The sequence below is a fragment of the Heloderma suspectum genome, chromosome 5 (genome assembly GCF_057233095.1).
Source record: "Heloderma suspectum isolate Gila_16-S chromosome 5, 16-S_ref, whole genome shotgun sequence".
NCBI classification, from domain to species: Eukaryota; Metazoa; Chordata; class Lepidosauria; order Squamata; family Helodermatidae; genus Heloderma; species Heloderma suspectum.
The window spans coordinates 7960401-7979570 of NC_139462.1; the positions used below are offsets into that span (position 1 = coordinate 7960401).

General features: G+C 49.1%; 1 protein-coding gene across 2 annotated transcripts in view; it reads left to right on the top strand.

Annotated features, from left to right (window-relative positions):
- GFRA4 (GDNF family receptor alpha 4) overlaps positions 1-19170 on the top strand; it is a 140130-nt gene that overhangs the window by 85620 nt on the left and 35340 nt on the right. The gene's annotated exons all lie outside the window — the stretch shown is intronic.

The following is a 19170-nucleotide window of genomic DNA, read 5'->3' on the forward strand; positions in this document are numbered from 1 at the left end:
GGAACAATATATTGTTGATGGAAAAATTCATTTCCTCCCCAGCTACAGTGAAAACTGCAGCAAGCTCAGAGGAAACAGGGAAGTCTGACAGGGCTGAGTGGCAAATGATGTCAGCGTCCCTGCTAATGAAAAAGTGCTGGCGTAGCATCCCTGCAAGCTCTAGCTCCATTACACCCGTCGTCCTGTGTCTACCGCCCTTAAGAGAGAGCTTTTCACCACTGATCTTTCTTCTCTGTGTTTGAAGTGTCAGATAACAAATTAAACAAGTTCATGCTCTAATTAAGCACATGCTATTAAGCGAAAGGCTGCTGCTGTTGACAGTGCTCAGACGTTTATTTCCCTTGTCTCCATCCTGCTCCGCCACGATGTTTCCTTTCCCCTTCACATTATGATGGAGCAATGAACCCCCGCATCGATGTTCTTCTCTATGTGTAGAATGGAGGAGATATTGTGACAGCAAGGCCTGCCACCTCAATGCGCCTGAAGCCCACACATAGAGGAGAAGAGAGGACATGATTTGCACATAGGAGCAAATCAGGGGATCTGTATGCTGCAAGAAATGCAAGCCCTCTTCAGGGTTGAACAGCTTATACAAATGCATGTAAGGGGTCTGGGGCCGTGAGCATTGCCCCACCCCCAACATCCCAAGTGTGCCAGACATGCCCCCCTCAGTCCTTGACCTCCCCATGCTGAGCTGGGAGGTCTAATAAGGCAGGGTCCCTGATCATGCAGAGAGTTCTACTCAGGTTCAAGTGAACGTGAGTAGAACCTCCATTTAGACCTGTCAGCTCAACCTAGCAAGGTCGGAAACAGAGGACAGGGATATTGGGAGTAAGGGCAGCATACACATCTTCATGCCCCTTACATGCTTTGTATACCCTAATTCCATGAACAGTCAGAGGTGCAGCATCCAGATAATTTGATTTATGCTTATGTACATAGGGTCCTGTACAGGTATTATGTCTGTTACCAGAAGTGGCTGAATAAAACAGACTGAATCCAGAAAGTGAAGGGTGTCATGAGCTTTGAGTCACACAGAACCGTAACAATAAGACTGCTGTATATAATAGTTTACAAAGACCCCAGGCTAAGCTGCAAAACAAACGACACCAGGCTTCTAACAGAGTGAAACCATGACTACTGCAAAACATAATGAACATGCTAGTCTTTTTATACACAAGAAACCCGGGCTAAAAATAAACTTCCTTGCCCTGAAAGATACACAAGACCTACATATACCATCTTAGTACCCCATGATCTTCCCAGCCTCTGCCATTGCCCACCAGGAAGCTGTCTTTGCAGACAGCTCTCCTCAGAACTGCGCTTCTATCACTTCACCTCACCTGTGCAAAAAGAGGGGGTTGCTGCATCTTAGTCCCTTCCCTGTTTATTACATTTCTATACTGTCCAACAGCCAATGCTCTCTGGGCAGTTTACAAAGATTAGAACTTTAAAAACACAATATAGTAACATAATATAAAACAATTTACATACAAAAGAATAGAAACAATTTGAACAATCAAAAATTAGAACTCTTGGGACCCATTAAAAACCCTATCATATACTGTAAAATGCCTGGGAGTAGAGGAAAGTCTTATCCTGGCACTGAAAAGGTGTCAATGTTAGCGCCAGGTGAACCTTAGTGGGGAGAGTGTTCCATAATCGAGGGGCCACCACCAAGAAGGCCCTCCCCCTTGTGGCCATCCTCCAAGCCTCCCTCCAAGGAAGTACTTGGAGGTTGTCAGGGTGGAAACTGAGCCCATAGAGCCCCAGAGCAGTTCTGATTCTGAGGAAGAACAGCAATCCATGGGAGAGGAGCTCGCTCATCTCTCACAAGCACAGCAGCTGGCAGAGATTCCTCCTGCCAGCATTCCTGAGAGAGATAGTGACCCTGGCAGTGAGAGAGCGCTGGAGGGGGGCTTGCTGGACGCTCAGCGCAGATGCAGGGAGCGGCGACAGATGGAGGGCGCCGAAAGGAGGCGCTCCGCTCGTTTGGCGCTAAAACAACGGTCGCATCCCGAGGACCCATTGGTAAGAGGGAGGATCTCTCCATAGCCCATAAGTTCAGAGTCTTCCCGCGGTTCTCCTTCAAACGGGGACCAACTGCCTTACCTGGAGCTTAGGCTACTCTGCTATCTATCCCCAGTGCAGTTCCTTGCTTAGTCGCTAGTGATTAGTATCTGTAAGAATAATAAAGGAATAAAGCCTTGGAAAGAATCCTCATCGTCTGTGTCCTGAGCTGGCTATTGGAGGAGACTGTAAGAGGCAGCTAGGGCACTCCTGACAGAGGTGGGCCTCAGATGACAATTATAGTAGACAATTAAGAGAGGTGGTCCGTCAGGCATCAGGAAATGTGTTCGCACACAACTTCACTACAGTGTGGGGCAGTGGAGGGTTGGTGGCTCCAATGTCAGTGAGGCAGTGAATCCGCTCTGGATTTCAGTCAGAACTTGTCAGAGCTCCACACCTTGGACAGCTCCTTTAGAGTTCTGACTTGTACTGACTGAAACCTGGAGCCGATTCACTGCCCCACTGACATTGGAGCCACCAGCCTCCCCTAGTGTGGGGGCCAGCAGATGGTGGGGCACCTCTCTACCGAATGGGCTTTTCCACAGTGAAACATAATGCTTCCATTTTGCTTTGGTTCTGCATTGTACGAGAACCTCTATTGAACCCAATCATCGTATTTGTTGCCTTCTGCTGTCTTTGGTTGAGATTATAGGTTGCTTAAAAGAAAGAAAGAAAAAGAAAAAGTGTGAGTGAAAGCCAGGTTTTAAAGAAATTAACACATATTGTTAGTGTGGCCTTTACCTGTCATAGCAACAACTGTTAGGAAGATGAAAATGTAATTGAATACACGTGAGAATCATCTGTGACTTATTATGATGTCACCCTGTTTTTTCTTCCCCAGTTGAGGGACAGATGGGAATTCCTTTACTGCCCCCCACCAATAAAATGCCATATAGGGAAGGGCTCCCAGAGTGCATTACCCCGGCCCTATAGGGCAGAGTGTGATTTTTATGTTCAGGGTGGGTGTGGGGAGAGAAACACAGTTGTCTGTCTAGAAGCACAGAGCCCCTCTTGGTTTTCAAATGTTGTCTGATGTTGTCTCGGTGACCTTCATCGCTAGTTCTGGGCCGCACATCTTGTGGTAGCTGGTTGGCATGACAACACCTCAAAGCCCTTTTGAGCTCAGTGTGGGCCTTTCAAAATCAGATGCAGCGGCGGAAAATAGAAAAAAGGGGGCGGATAAGAAGGTGAAGCCTCCTGCAGCTTCTAACAGAGCCAATCCTGAGGCCACCAAGGGTGCTGAATCCCCATTAGATGAACAACTGAGGGTCAGAGTATCCCCTCCCCACACGCATCCGCCATGCATCTCTGATCTGGCTGCCATGCGACACGGAGGCCCCTCTCATGTTCCACCTGGCTCTTGGAGGCAGCCCAACATCCTTCTTTGGCCCGCCTGCCAGTGGAGCAGCTGAGATTGGACTCCCAGGCCAACATCCAGCCCCCACCCCCAAAGGCTACCCAGAGAGCAGCAAGTGATGACGGCACCCTGGTAACAGAAGCAACCTCTGTTTTATTTTTGCGTACGTGGTGGTGCTGGGATTTAAGGAAGCTTAAAATGCAAAACTGCACATGCTCAGAGTCTTTCCCCACACACACACATCCCCCATTCAGGTTTGGCAAGCATTCTAACATGTGAGGAATGTAGAAGCGACTGCAAAGCATGGAGTGGTGGCTTGGGGCGGGGGGTGGAGAGAAATGTGCGTTGTGTGCTTCACAACTGAAGGAAGACAATGTGGGCATCTAAAGGGAGGGGGGCATTAGGCTGTTAAGTCCCGGGCCTAAAATGAACTAGCTTCCCCCATGTTTCCTGGATCTAGCAGGGGGCTGTTATGGAACCTGGAGGCTGCGCCCTCCCCTTGCACATAGCCCAGGGCCCCTCTGGGTTTTTCACAGCTGCATGTTTGCCACGTAATGGCTGCAGCAGCGAGCGACGATTTCCACATGGGGATGTGTCACGGTCACTTTCTTTCCACCGGATTCTTAATTCCTTGGCAGCCTGGCTAGCTCTTGGGTGCAAAGCGTGGCACTGAGAATGGCAGCAGGGGATCTAGCAACCCCTACACCAGGGCTGCTGCACCTCAAATCCAGCTTTCCTAGGGTCCCAATCCAGACCACCAGGGTTCCCCAGGTGACCAGTCCCCCTTCCCTTGGCCCCAGTGGTGGCAGGTGCCCATAGGGGCTGGTGGGGCGGAGGCAGATGCCCAATGGAGATTGCTGGAGGAACACAGGTGAAGAGCACAATTGGCACTTGGAAGCAGGGGAGCAGATGTACGTGGTGGTGGGGGGATCTCTCTGCCACAGGTGGGTAGGGGCCAGGCAGGGGGTCACTGCCCCATTTGCCTCAAATATAGAGCCACCTCTGATTGACCCCACCCCGTTTCCCCCGATTGTAAATCGTTTGGTGACTTCCTGGCTTTGGCACTCCCCCCCCCCCAGTTCTGAAAGGTTGAATGGCCTCTCCTGCGACTTAGTTACTGACAGTAAGAACTTTAAGCTAAAATATGCTGGTATTGGGGGTATGTTGGCCCAGCCCCCTTTTGCCTTTGGCTCCACCCACTTCTGGAATGTGGGCCTCGCAAGCTGCTCCAAAACGGAACTCGGCTCTCAGGAGGAAAGAGGTTCAGCACCCCTGCCCTGCCAAGTCACGGGCGCATGCATGGCGCTTCACAGAGTCCAAATGGACACAGCCCTGCCCTGAGGAGCTCCCAATCCAAAAGTCAGCTGAGGAGGGGGAGAGAAGCAGAGGCAGGGATAAACAGCGAGGCACCATGCAGCGGCTTCAGCTGCCCATGCTTAAGCTCAGGTACAGGCTAAGGCAGGGGTGGGTCCCACACCCCTGTGGGTGCCCAAAACAGTTGGAGGCGGGGGATTAATAATATAAATAAAAATGAAGCGGCGTCTGGAATGGCCATGGAGCACCAGAAGGGTCAAAATTAGCTTGTTTGCAGAAAAGTGAATTTTGACCCTTTGGTGCCCCGTAGTAGCTCCAGACACCATCTTCTTTGCTTTTTTTTTTTTTTTTGGTCCACCCAAATTTCAGGTGGGTGGTGTGGGCCACCATTATATAGGTAGAAGGAATGACTGCAGAATCAGCCTCAAACACAACTGTCCTTTAATTCAGCACACACAGAAGTGACCACTTAGCAGACACTCCACCCACAGTGGCTACTCCCAGCTCTACAGGAGCTGACAAGGTGCAAAACAGTAACTAAGCCACAGTAGCACACTGTCAGGAGCTCCCTAGCTGCCTCTTACGGTCCCCTCCAATAGCCAACTCAAGACACAGACGAAGAGGATTCTTTCAAAGGCTTTATTCCTTTACAACTTAATGACTCTTTCAGATGCTAATCACCAGCGACTAAGCAAGGAACTGCTCTGTAGCAGAGTAGCCTAAGCTCCAGGTAAGGCAGTTGGCCCCCGTTTGAAGGAGAAGAGCGGGAAACCTCTGAACTTACAGGCTACAGAGAGATCCTCCCTCTTACCCGTGGGTCCTTGGGACACGACCGCTGTCGTAGCGCCAAGCGGGCAAAGCACCTCCTCTCAGTGCCCTCCATCTGGGGCCCTCCCTGCCTCTGCGCCGAGCATCCAGCAAGGCCCCCTCCCCCGCTCTCTCGCTGCCAGGGTCACTCTCTCAGGAATGCAGGCAGGAGGAATCTCTCCCTGCCACTGTGCCTGTGAGCGATGAGTGAGCTCCTCTCCCACGGGTTGTTGCTCTTCCTCAGAATCAGAACTGCTCTGGGGCTCTATGGGCTCAGTCTCCACCCTCACTCACACACACACACACACACACACACAGGATACATAACAGCCACACTGGGGGGCTGCACAAGCCACATGCTGCCCACCCTGGGATAAGGGATGAAACAGAGGATATGTTAAATGCATACCATCTAACAGAGCCCACATTTAAAAAAAAAACCACACAAAATGTGTGCAGGGGCATGATCTGGATCAGGATGAATGCACATAGGTAGAGGGGTTAAACCTCCCCACACATCCACTCTCCCCCGCCCCCTAAATTCACCCTGCCTCCCTAAAGGAAGGGGGCAATTCCATTGTCCTCCAGATGGGCTTAAAAAGCGTGCTAGCATCCTGTTCTGTGTAAGTTGCTCTTCAAGATGCACACCTCCCTGCCCTGCATTGGAGGGCACAGACTAAGCACACCACACCCAGTGCTTGTACCATGAAGAGCCATAGCTCTGCAGTGGAGTGCATGTACTGCCTGCCAAGGGTCCCGGGTTTAGTCCCCAGCATCTCCAGGAAGGCCTGGGAAAGACCCTGCCTAAAGCAGCCCCCCAGCTGTGTTGGACTGTCACTCCCATCGTCTCCCATTGGCCATGCTAGCTGGGGATGATGGAGGTTGTAGATCAACACATCTGGAGGGAATGTGCAGAAGCTTGGGGAGGGCTGGAGAGCTTCTGCTGGTCTGAGTAGACAAAACTGGGCTAGTTGTTCCTTATGAGCTGTGAAGTCCTACCTTCTGTAGCAGGCCAGCCAGCTTTCTATACAGCAGGGGTGCAGAGCCTCTTTCAGCCTGAGGGCCGAATTCCATTCTGAAGAAGCATTCCAGTGGTGGGCAGGACCAAAGGCAAAAGAGGCAGGGCCAAAATCCCCCAAATGTCAGCATACTTGAACTGAAAGCTCTTCCTGCCACTAGTGGAGCCCCACCAGAGGCAGTTCAACCTTTTAGCATGAGGGGAAACTGCACAAAAGCTGCAAAACCATCCCATGATTGGTGGTTGGAGGAAAGTGGGGAGGGCTTACGGGAGGGTGCATGGTCTTCTGGGGAACCCCAGAGGGCTGGGACCTCCAGAGAGCCGGATTTAGCCTGAGATTCTGTACCCCTGCTATACAGGCAGCATGTTCTGCTCCTGGAGGGAAAGCATGGCTCCCTGCCCCTCTAAAAGGGTGTTAGCTAAAATCTCCCTTTCCCCACAAAACCTCCTTCAGACCTGCCATTCCTCTTCCTAGGACATAAATACACGAAAGCCCAAGTATTACCAAGCACAAGGTGCAGAGGCCTAGATGCTTGGATGCCATTTCTGGTGGCATTTTTCATACTACCTATAGTAGGAGTGAAAATATCCTGGCTCATCTTCCCATTCCAAACAGCCCTCCAAGCCCCTCCCACTGTGGGGGAAGGGGCCATAGCTCAGTGTGATAGAGCACCTGCTTTGCATGCAGAAGGTCTCTGGTTTGATCCCTGGCTTCTCCGGGTAGGGCGAGGAAAGAATCCTGCCCAAAACCCTGGAGAGCCGCTGCCAGTCAGTGTCAACAATACTGGGCTAGATGGGCCGATGGTCTGACTCAGTATAAAGCAGCTTCCTATGTTCCTGTCTGCCATGACTCCAATGGACCAACTGGGTCAAAGGGACTTCCTTGGCCAGCCCATTTGTCCAACTAGGACAAATAGTAAATTTTGACATTCCGGGTCAGGAGAAACATCTAAGATAGGTGGGGGACGTGTTGCCCTCACAATGTTGTTCATTTATTTAAAATATTTGTAGGTCACCTTTCAGGGCAGGAGCCCTCCCAAGGTGGCAGTTGTTGGACAGTTTTTGGACTGCAGCTCCCATCAGCCCCAGCCAGCATAGCCATTGGTAAGGACAGATGGGAGCTGCAGGCCAACGACATCTGAAGGGCTACACGTTCCCCGTCCCTGATCCAAAGAACTTTGAGATAAGAGAACTTCAGTTGAACTCGCAAGATTTCTCAGAGGGTGCCATGAACTCCAAGAGCATGCTGGTCCCAATGCAACTATGTGCAAAAGCAGCTGCCAGAATATGGGCAGCTGCCCAGATCAGCTCTTGGTGGCGAAGGGGCCAGAAGAGACAAAATCCAGCCCTTTGCCCTGCCTCCCAAATAGCTAAATGGCATTATCGCTGATGGTCTGATCAGGACCACAAGTGCACCAAATTAGCAGTTCTTGCCAGGGGAGGATCAGCACACATCGCATCCGTTCCATGTGTGGTTGCTCACCCAGCTAGGGGTACAATGCAAAAGACAGCATGTATCCTTCCAACGTTATGATTTCCATCCTGGGTGTGTGTGGTGAGGGCACACCCATGTACACAAATGGCAATAACAGCCAATTAAGCACAACAATTAGAGCATTACAGCCCTAGACTGTATTTTATTCCTTCAAACCACTAATTTTTGGCAAGTACTGAGTTTTTAAAGGGACCTCGTAAAAGTGTTAACTCTGGGAGTCATAACTCTTGCCTTGTCAGGGCCGTGAGTGTTTTATGCGCCGTGGAAATTAAACCGGGAGTAAAACAAGAGCACCCAAGCGTGGGCTGGAAAATAGATGGATTAATAAAACACCACTAGGGGCTGACAGCAAAGGTAGGAAAGCTGAGAAGAAAAAAGTAGGGATGAATTATGACAGATGGAGAGGAGGGGGGGAGAAAGAGAGAGAGGAAGGAAGGAAGGAAGGAAGGAAGGAAGGAAGGAAGGAAGGAAGGAAGATTGTTTAGGTGGTGGAAGGTACCACGACCAGGGTTGTAGTGGAGCCAGGGCTCTCAAGGATGCAACACTGGCACTTTTTTCTCAGCAGGGACACTGATGTCACCTGCCACCCCTCTCACATTTCTGTGTCCCCTCTGAGCTTAGCTGGAATGAATTGCCTGTTGTCATGCAAAGTATTTTGTGGTGGCTTGGTCTTGAGTGGGCAATTAAGACCCATTAGCTTTTCAAAAGATGGAGATGAAAGCTGCTAGAACTGGTTGGTTGATATGGATCCACACAGCTACTCAGTGTTTGGACTCTCCTTGGGGGCGTGGCTATGGGACTGTCACGATAAGTGCCTGCACTTCAAAACCGACCACTGCACCGCTGACCACTACAGAACCCTCTTTGACATGCAAGGATGCTCCAGTGAAGGAGACTCTGAACCAGCCATGTTCTCTTGCTTTTCTAAAAGACTTTGCTCATATTCCCTTGCTGCTCCTCAGGCCTGGACCATATGCCCAGAACATCACCTCCCTCTCTTCCTTCAAATCACAAGCTCAAAACCCACCCATTCCATGAAAATGTTGGCTTAATGGAGCCAAAGTGCATGTAATTTCACTTGCTTACATTCATCCCTTCTTTAGCCTAACACACACACACACACCCCTTCGCAGCTTATGCTATAGCCCCCATCCATACATTCGCCTTGACAGAGCCTTTTCACGGCACAACTGTGATTGCTATTCAAGAATCGCGTTTGCTACATTTATGCCAGTATGTCACCAGGAAAAAAACACTTGGAAGCATGAAGAACAATTAGTGAACACAAAGCAAAAATCTACAGCCAGTCAGGGCTCTGTGTGAAGCATGACGGTTGAATAAAGTGAGTGGCTGCTCAGAGAACCTGATGCAAGATTTCTGCACTGCCAACTTGAACCATCTTTCAAACATGGACCTGCAACTTCGTGGCCAAGTTCTCTGTGCCAAGATGCTCTTTCTTCTTGTTCTAGCACATTCCTCTTTCAATTGCTTCCCTTGTCAAAAACAATTCCTCATACAACCGTGGTTGGCCTCTTGCGATTCCTCCCAGTCTTTCTTTGGCGCTAGAACTGGGCCTCCCAGAGTTGTTTCTCTTAGAAATTGCCGTTTGTCCTGCACTCCCCTGTCCCCGAACGTAGGATTGATGGATGAGTCTTGGAGAAAGCGAGCTGAGACAATGCAGACTTGTTTGCAAAGCGTCGTCTTTCACACACGCACACCCTCGAGAGGCCATAAAAGCTTCCAAGAAGCCATTTATACAATCAATTATCAAAGCCCTGTGCCTTGGGAATTTGTGGAGCGTATTATTTACTCAACAGCGAATAAAGCAAAGATTGCATTCCAGGCACCTGAATATTTGCAAGTGCCAGTGAAATCGTCTGAGGACAAAAAAAAGGGGGTCACACAATTACTTACGCAATTGTCCTGATCCGAGGAGGAGGATCCAGAGATGGACATGGGTTTTTCTGCACAGATCTTCCCTGCTGGGCATGAAAATGAATGCTGTAGGAAATGAGTGCGCATCCAGAACCCATGGGTATACATGCTGCACTCCTGAACACTGCAGTGCCAAATCAATCTGTTTCTGACCCTCATGGTTCTGGAGATAACTTTCTCAAAACCCTGCGAAATCTCCAATGGGCCTGAAGGATCAGGGTGTCTGAAAAGGAGCTGCCAGTGATTTGGAATTGGGCCTTTCATGTCCTACAGTGAGAGCGATAAGATTAATTGCATTGACTACAATAACAGCACATTCATATCTATTCTATGTACATACCATTATTGCACTAAACCAGTCTTACCCAGCCCAGTGCCCTCGAGATGTGTCTGGGCTACAACTCCCATCATCCTCAGCCAGATACTGGCTGGGGGTGATGGGAGTTGTAGCACAACACATCTCGAGGGCACTGGGCTGGGGAAGACTACAAAAGATGACACATGGAAGACCCTCTGTGATATAGCAACATCCCTAAAGTTCTTGTCTGGATTGAAAAGCAATGCATCATCTTGGGTGATCCCTGAAGTCCTAGACCCACTTACCTGGGAGTAAGCCCCATTTGATCATGGCATCTGGCCCCATCACTTCCTGGCATATAGAAGGGGAAGAAATGGAAGCAGTGACAGATTTTACTTTCTTGGGCTCCAAGATCACCGCAGACGGTGACTGTAGCCATAAAATTAAAAGACGCTTGCTCCTTGGGAGGAAAGCTATGGCCAACCTAGACAGCATAGTAAGAAGCAGAGACATCACTAGGGATGTCAGAGAATTTCGCCATGAATCTCGGGGAAGCCGAATGCCAGCACATTCGGCCCCCCGAAATCGGTGGCGGAACGGTCTGCCCCCTCCACACACACCCCGGGACGGGACTTACCTTGGGCAGATCTTCCTGGCGGCGGCTCTGGCGGCGGTTTGGCGGTGGCGGCGGCAGCCGGTCTTCCGACTGGCTGCCGCTGCTGCCATTTCCAGTAAAAAAACAAAACAAAACAAAAAAAACATGATAGGCTATGTAAAGATTTACGTAGCCTATCACAGCTAGATTTTTAAAAAACACCGTGATAGGCTACGTAAATGTTTACATAGCCTATCACGGCTGATTTAAAAGAAAAAAGAAAAAAACGCACGTACGCAAATGGCGGCGCCCATGGGCGCCGCCATTTGCATACGCACGTTTTTGTTTTTTTTCTTTTAAATCAGCCGTGATTGGCTATGTAAACGTATACGTAGCCTATCACGGCTGACTGCAGGGACGCAAACGGCAGCGGCTACAGCCGCCGCCATTTGCATCCCTGCTAGCCAGCGGCCGGATGTCCAGCCGCTGGCGGAGCCGGCCGGCGGCTCCGCAGAATCCCTGCGGAGCGGAGCCGGCTGGCCAGAATTTCGGGGGGGAGGGACGGAGCGCCTCCCCCCCCGGCCAGAATTACGGGGGAGGGACGGAGCGCCTCCCCCCCCACCTCAAATCAATTTCGCTAAAAGGTAAGTGACTTTTGCACATCCCTAGACATCACCTTGCCGACAAAGGTCCGCATAATCAAAGCTATGGTTTTCCCAGTAGTAACGTATGGCTGTGAGAGCTGGACTATGAGGAAGGCTGAGCGCCGAAGAATCGATGCTTTCGAACTGTGGTGCTGGAGAAGTCTCTTACGAGTCCCCTGGACTGCAAGGAGGTCAAATCAGTCCATCCTAAAGGAAATCAACCCTGACTGTTCACTGGAAGGACAGATACTGAAGCTGAAGTTCAAATATTTTGGCCACCTAATGCGAAGAGAAAACTCTCTGGAAAAGACTCTGATGCTGGGAAAGACTGAAGGCAAAAGGAGAAGGGGACGGCAGAGGATGAGATGGCTAGATAGCATCACCGATGCCATGAATATGAACTTGAGCATGCTCCAGGAGAGAGCACAGGACAGGAAGGCCTGGCATGTTACGGTCCATGGGGTCACGAAGAGTCGGACACGACTGAACGACTGAACAAAAGCCCCATTTAAATCTATAGGACTTACTTCTGAGTAGACATGTAGAGGATCATGCCATAAATCAGCTGATAAGCAAGTGAGCTTGCTTGCTTCACCCTCATAAGATGTAAGCCTTACAAAAAGAGCTGAGTTTTCCAATGGAAGGGAGCTAGGATGAGAAAGGGTGCTACTGGGGTGGTGGGGATTCCCAGAAAACCTGTGCAATGCTGCCTTTCTTCCTTCCTTCAATCCCTTTCTCAAAATCTACTAGTTCCATGAAGCCTTTGGAATAATCCCTTAGTCCCCATACCATAACTGTAACAAAGCCTGGTTATGTGTAACTAAAATAAACATATATACTTTCTCCTCCCAACCTCATTTTCCCTGCTTCCATTTCCTTCCTCTGTTCTCTGCCCTGTGTCAAATGTTATATTGACTGGGTTCATACAACACAATAACCCACACTCAAGATTGAGTATGGATTGAGTGTGGGTTGTCTTAAAACCGTGGGTTGTTGTTGAAACATAGGTTGTTGTGTTGTCTGAACCCAGCTGTGATAACAAACCATTATTTGCTAACCACAAACAACCCATGAAGAGAACCCATGGTTTGTTGTTGGGTTGTGAACTGTGGGTTGTTCATGGTTAATAAACCATGCTTTGTTATTGCAGTTGGCTTCAGACAATACAACAACCCACAGTTCAAAGACAACCCTTGGTTCAGTGACAACCCACACTCAACCCATACTCAACCTTGAGTGTGGGTTATCGTGTTGTGTGAACCCAGTTGGTATAAGCTCCTTAGGGCAAGAACCTGTCCTCTTGTATTTTGTAAACCACCATGCATACTGATAGCTATTTTGGAACCTTCTTTTCTGAATAAAACTTCTAAGACCTCTTGAACCTCTTTCAGCTTGAAGGTCAAATTCCATTTCGGAGAAGCTCTGGGGAACTGCACTCCAGTGGTGGGTGGAGCTGAAAGCAAAAAGGGGTAGAGTCAAAAACACCAGAAATGCAATAAGTACCCACTATTTTAGCTTCACGCTCAAATAGTGCCAGTAACTCAGCCTTAGGAGAGGCATTTCAGGTTTTTAGAATGGGGAAAAAAACTATGCAGAAGCCAGGAAACCACCAAATGACTGGTAGTCAGGGGAAATGGAGTGGGGCCTAGGGAAGAGGCATGGCCACCTGGGGAACCCTGGAGGGCCAGATTGGGACCAGATTTGGCCATCATGCTTTGAGGTTCAATACCCCTGTTCTAAGTGATGCTTGGCTATTTTACAATATCCATCTATGATTTACTTTAAAGAAAGAAAATATATCTCGGAATTATGAACATTAAAATTAAGCACTGACTCATTGTTGCCCTAGCTGGTCCCTCCTTTTGTATTCTGTGTAACTCCAGGTGAAGTAAGACCGTAAGAAGCCACTTGGTGGTTCAGACCACAGCCCATCTCATCCATGGTTGAGTGGCTGGGTGACCAGCCAGATGGGCGAGTAATAAATTTAATAATTAATAAATAAAATAAAATGGTCCTGTTTCCAGCAGTGGCCCACCAGATGCCTTTGGTAAGCCCACAAGCAAGGGCATTAATGCAACAGCCTTGCCTCCCAGATGTAAACTTCCCAGATGTAAACCTCCCGGTCTGCCTCTCCCAGATGTATCCTGCCTGTGAACAATAATGGCCACTGAATAGACTTCTCCTCTGCTGGTTTGTCTGATGCTTTTTTGAAACCATCGATGCCAGAGACCATCACCACATTTCATGGCAGAGAATTCCATAAGTCAGAGGTGGGGGGCCTCCATCCCAGGGGCCAAAGATGGACCTCCAAACCTCTTAACAGGGCCAGCGTCAAGGATAGGCATGGTTGGGCACCTACCAAAGGCCCACAATGCAGCAGGGGTGCACTGACAAAAGCCCTGGAGTTGATCCTCCACCATTTCAATCTGCTTGTTCACCTGCCTCTCTCTATGGCCCAGACGAGAGTGGTGGTGAGGAGGAGGAGGAGGAGCGGATGTCACGGCCAGCTTGCTCCCTGGATCTCTGCCTGTCAGGCAAGCAAGTGGCAGTAATGATGACAAAGAAGATGAGGAGCAATGGCAGCTGGCTTCCATGGTGGTGAGAGGGTAGACTCATTGAGTGAGGGGGCCCACTGAGGAGTCTTGCCCAAGGTCCCTCAGAAGCCACAAGCTGGCATCATAGGCTAATACTGTCATGGGTATGACTCATCTTAGGTTGGGAAGTCAGTTGTAACCTAATTGTGGGGTCAAGTTGACCCTCTATATATTTTCTTCCTGGGTCCTTTACCAGGAAAATGGTCATCTACAGCCATGTGCTCCCTTCCCCTGGGAAATCCGGAGATGAGTTGTAATGTAAGAAGCAGGGCCAGCATGGTTGTCCCCACTCCAGGTTACTAATTTTTGCTCTCTCCCAGCTACCCAGCTGATGGAAGGAACCTTGCACAAGTTGGGGAAAGAGAATGCCTGGGTGGAAATTGCATATGGAACAAAGCTATAACTCTGTATATCTCTGTAACCCTGCCCATTTTTGCTCTGATCCTGCCCATTTGTGTTCGCCCGGACAAATACATGAAAATTTGCTAGTATTTGGGTTGCCTTGTTGTGGAGTCATAGAATCATAGAATAGGAGGGTTGGAAGAGGCCTAGGGGCATGGCAGCCAGTAAAACTAGTTGGGGAGCTGTGGTGAGAACTTGCAAGGCTTGGAACAAATTTACATCTATAGCACTTCAGTCTGGAATGTGGGTTATTTTCTTGTTGAAGTAGTGAATGCTGGTGGGAGAGGCTGGTTACATGGCTAGTGCCAGAGATCAGCAGTGTTGGTGTCTGCCAGGGGCAACCCACAAAGGGCATTGCTGCCATCTTAGAATTATAGAATAGTAGGGTTGGCAATGCAGGAATCCAAGTCAAAGCATCCCTGACAGATGGCTGTCCAGACTCATCTTGAAAGCCTCCAGTATGGGAGAGCCCACCACCTCCCTGGGTAGTTGGTTCCATTGTCGTATTGCTCTAACAGTCAGGACGTTTTTCCTGATGTTCAGCCGGGATCTGGCTTCCTGGAACTTGAGCCCATGATTCCGTGTCCTGCACCCTGGGATGATCGAAAAGAGATCCTGGCCTTCCTCTCTGGGACAACCTTTGAAGTTCTTGAAGAGCACTATCATCTCTCCCCTCAGTCTTCTCTCCTCAAGGCTAAACATGCCCAGTTCTCTCAGTCTCTCCTCATAGGGCTTTGTTTCCAGTCGACCCCTCCCAGCTCATTGGATTGGGCTGTCGGAATAGCTGCTGATGTAAACCCTCTCCTCACGCCCCTGCAGACCATTGTGCTTTTCCATATCAAGGTCTAACCCCCCTCAGGAAGGAGGCTGTTTTGTTTCTGATATTTTAAAACTTACTAAACTATTTGCCTCAGTAATACCCAGTGAGAGGAGCCGGTACACTGGAGCATTTTACGGTTCTTGGAGCAGATGAAAGGGGGAACAAGTGATTGAATATAATTAGCTTGATGTCTTCTGCAGGGAGTTTTCTGCCAGGACTGTATGTCATTATCGCAACGCTCTGCTACAAAGGGTAGCCGGCAATGAGAAGAGATGTGGCGCTGGGGAGGGGGAGGAGGGAAATACAAAGGTGTGCAGACGCACATGGAGGCGTGCGCATACACAGCCTAATCAAGCAAACTGAGGGAGATGCGGGCGGGGGGAGGCTGGAGAGATGTTAAGGTGGCATGTCACGCAACCAGCGCACTGAGTGGATCTACAACAAGGTCAACAAAGCAGCCGAAGCTCAGCTTCTCTGTGTCAGCTCCCCACAGCTCTTGCCCATAAGGCCAGGCATGCGAAACGTACCTTCTCCCTCCTCACTGCTCCTTGTGGACCAGTTTCAGGCAAAGACGAATTTGAACCAGTGGAGGCTGGTGGCTCCGCTGTCAGTGGAGTGGTGAATCCACTCCGGGTTTCAGTCCGAACTCTAAAGGAGCTCTCCAAGGTGTTTTGCAGAGTTCTGACTGGCTCTGATTGAAACCTGGAGCGGATTCACTGCCCCACTGACATCAGAGCCACCTGCCTCCACTGGCCCCAGCACTTAAACAAAAAAGATGTGGGCTTAAACCTGCCTCAGTTTTTGATTGGCTGGCCCAAGGACTGGCTGGAGCTGGCCAATGCTTAACACCACCACCAGTACTACCACCAGCAGCAAGCTGAGTTGGGGAAAGGGTGGCCAGTTACACATTGTCTCCCCACCCCAAAAGAGGAAATGCATCACTCACGAAAAGCCAGGACAACGAATGAGACCGATTTGCATACAATGTACCCATGCCCATTATACAGAGTGGCCCAAAAGTAGGTATACAGTAAAAAAACTAAACGACTGTATACCTACTTAAGGGCCTCACTCCCCTCACTCTCTACACTTAACTGATTTAACTGTCACTCCCTGTCACTCACTCTTCCCAACTGTCATTCTGACTCCACCCACACATCTTCTACTCACACATTCTCTCCCCCCCCATCAACATTCTAAACAACTGTACACCTACTTTTGGGCCACCTGGTATGTATCAGTGCACATTTAGAAATTATTATTATAATTTACATGGAAATACAGTGCATCTCACCATTGTGGGGAAGATTGGGACCAGGTGACCTGTGCACCTGCCTGCTCAGTCTGCTGTCGAGGTGCCCATTGTAGATTACAGGCAGCTTCAAGCCCCTTCTCCTCTTCCCTTGGGTTAACATAAAAAGAGCCCTGCTAGATCAGACCAAGGGTCCATCTAGTCCAGCATTCTGTTCACGCAAAGCACCTTGGAGAGCTCCTTTAGAGTTCTGACTGAAACCCAAAGTAGATTCACTGCCCCACTGACATCAGTGCCACCAGCCTCCACTGGTTGCTCTGGAGGAGTCTGGGCAGAAAACGGTGGGCTATGAGTGGAAGCTGATGATATTTCGGGTTGAAGAGCTTTCAGACCTTAACAGTGGTCATCCAGGAGAACACGTTTTTAATAGCTAGACCAGCAAAAGAAGGGGTTATGTAGTGATGGCCACTAATTTGGACTGCTTTAAAAGGGGGTTAGACAAATTCACAGAGGAGAAGGCTACCAATGGCTACTAGTCCTGATGGTTATGTGCTGTCTCTAGTATCAGAGGCAGTATGCCTATGAGCACCAGTTGCTGGGGAACATGGGCAGGAGGGTGGTATTGCACCCATGTCCTACTTGTGGGTGATCTGTGGTGTGGGCATTTGGTTGGCCACTGGGTGAACAGAACGCTGGACTAGAAGGACCTTTGTCTGACCCAGCATGAGTCATCTTATGTTCTTATATGATTGGTCTCTCCAGTAAGAGGTGTCTACCCTCTTTCCATACCTCAGTGAGCCTTCCTACTCCTAACATAAAAAAACATAAGGAGAGCCCTGCTGGATCAGGCCAGGGGTCCATCTAGTCTGCCCCCCTGTTTCTGACGGTGGTCACCCAGACGCATCCGAGAAACTCACAAACAAGGCATAGTGGCACTGCGCAAAGTTCCATAAATCAGTGATGGGCTCTGTTGAGAAGTTGTCTCTTCTGTTTACGAGGGAGCAAACACCTCCCGAGGAAGTCTGTATGTATCCCCCGTTGAGTCCACGTAGCTGCCATCCCAACAGGCCCAAGGGTTCCTGCTTACAGGAAATGGTTCACTTAATCCACATGAATCAGGGCCATGCATATCTGACAGCAATGACCGAACCACATCTCAAAGGACACTGGAGCTTTGAAGTTTTGCACTGAGGGGGAGGGGAGTCTGAGAACCCAAAAGAAACTTACAAGGAAGTTGAGCAGAGGCAGGGAGGCGAGGAGAGGACCACAGAAGAGCATCTTCAGTCAGTCGTGGGGCCAGCGGAATTGATTGAAACCCACACCAGAAGTCATTATTTAGATCACCAAGCAGAAAGCGTTCATATACAATCATTGATTTTAATCCTTTTTTCCTTGGGTGCATCACTTATTTTCCAAAGAAAGGTGCACAGTGATTTGTTGATATAACCATTTAAAACATGTTGATTTACAACCACACAGAGTTTCTCTGTGGTTTTAGTATATCATTTCTTCTACAGCAGCATACCATAGCAATATGCATTTATTTGAGCAATTATAGATTTTTTTCCCTTCCTGGGTTTTTTTTTTATATAAACAGCACATTTTTACGGCTTTAGAAAACAGAGGATGGTAAATCGCTTATTGTTCAAAATAGCTCTCCCCCTGGTTTTTCAGAGAGAAGAGATAAAATAGAAGGCTGAGAAGCACTCTTACAAAAATTTATATAAAAGAGAATGCTGAGAGAGGAATCTTACAAAAAGCTTTTAAAAAATGCTCCCAGCTTCCCTGTATCCACACCTCATCCCTCTGTTTATCTGCCAAGGCTGGTCTGCCAGCTGTAAACCCTGCTGGACAAAGATAGCCTGCTGAGCATTCTTCGTGTTCGAGTAACTTGCAAGTTAGACTACTGCAATGCGTTGTCTGTGGGGCTGCCTTTGAAAACTGTCCATAAGTTCAATTGGTCCAAAATACACTCTGAGACTGTTGACCAGGTCTGGTCAGATGACACATTTTTAAGTTTTGAGACAACCACACTGGCTTCCAGTGTGGAGAAACAAGCAAAGTGCTGGTCTTAACCTTTACAGCCCTATATGGCTTAGGGCCTTGGGGCCGATCTACATTGTGCCCACCATCGCAATGAATTCGGTGTCCCGTCAGGTTAAACGCTCTCACATTAAAACATGATTATTCACACTCACCCATTTTCCCCGTTGCAATGCTTCATCGAATGCGCAAGCTCGGTTCACACTCGAGTGCTGTGCTGTTTTCCTGCTGTTTTCCTGCGCGCGCTTGTCTGATCTTGGATGCAAAGCAGGGTCAGCCCCGGTCAGTAGTTGGATGGGCAGCTGCCTGGGAATCAGGCTTCCTGCACTGAGTGGGAATCAGGCTTCCTGCATATCCCTTCAAATGAGATTAAGTTTTACCCCCTCCTATCCCCCGCTCCAGGTTTTTTTTTTTAATTAAGGCGTTGTCCTCGCAGAATCGGGGCTTCTCCGCGATGTTTTTTTTTCTAATTCAGGCATGATCTTCGAAGATTCGAAGTTGTGAAGCTTCACAACTTGTTGCTGAG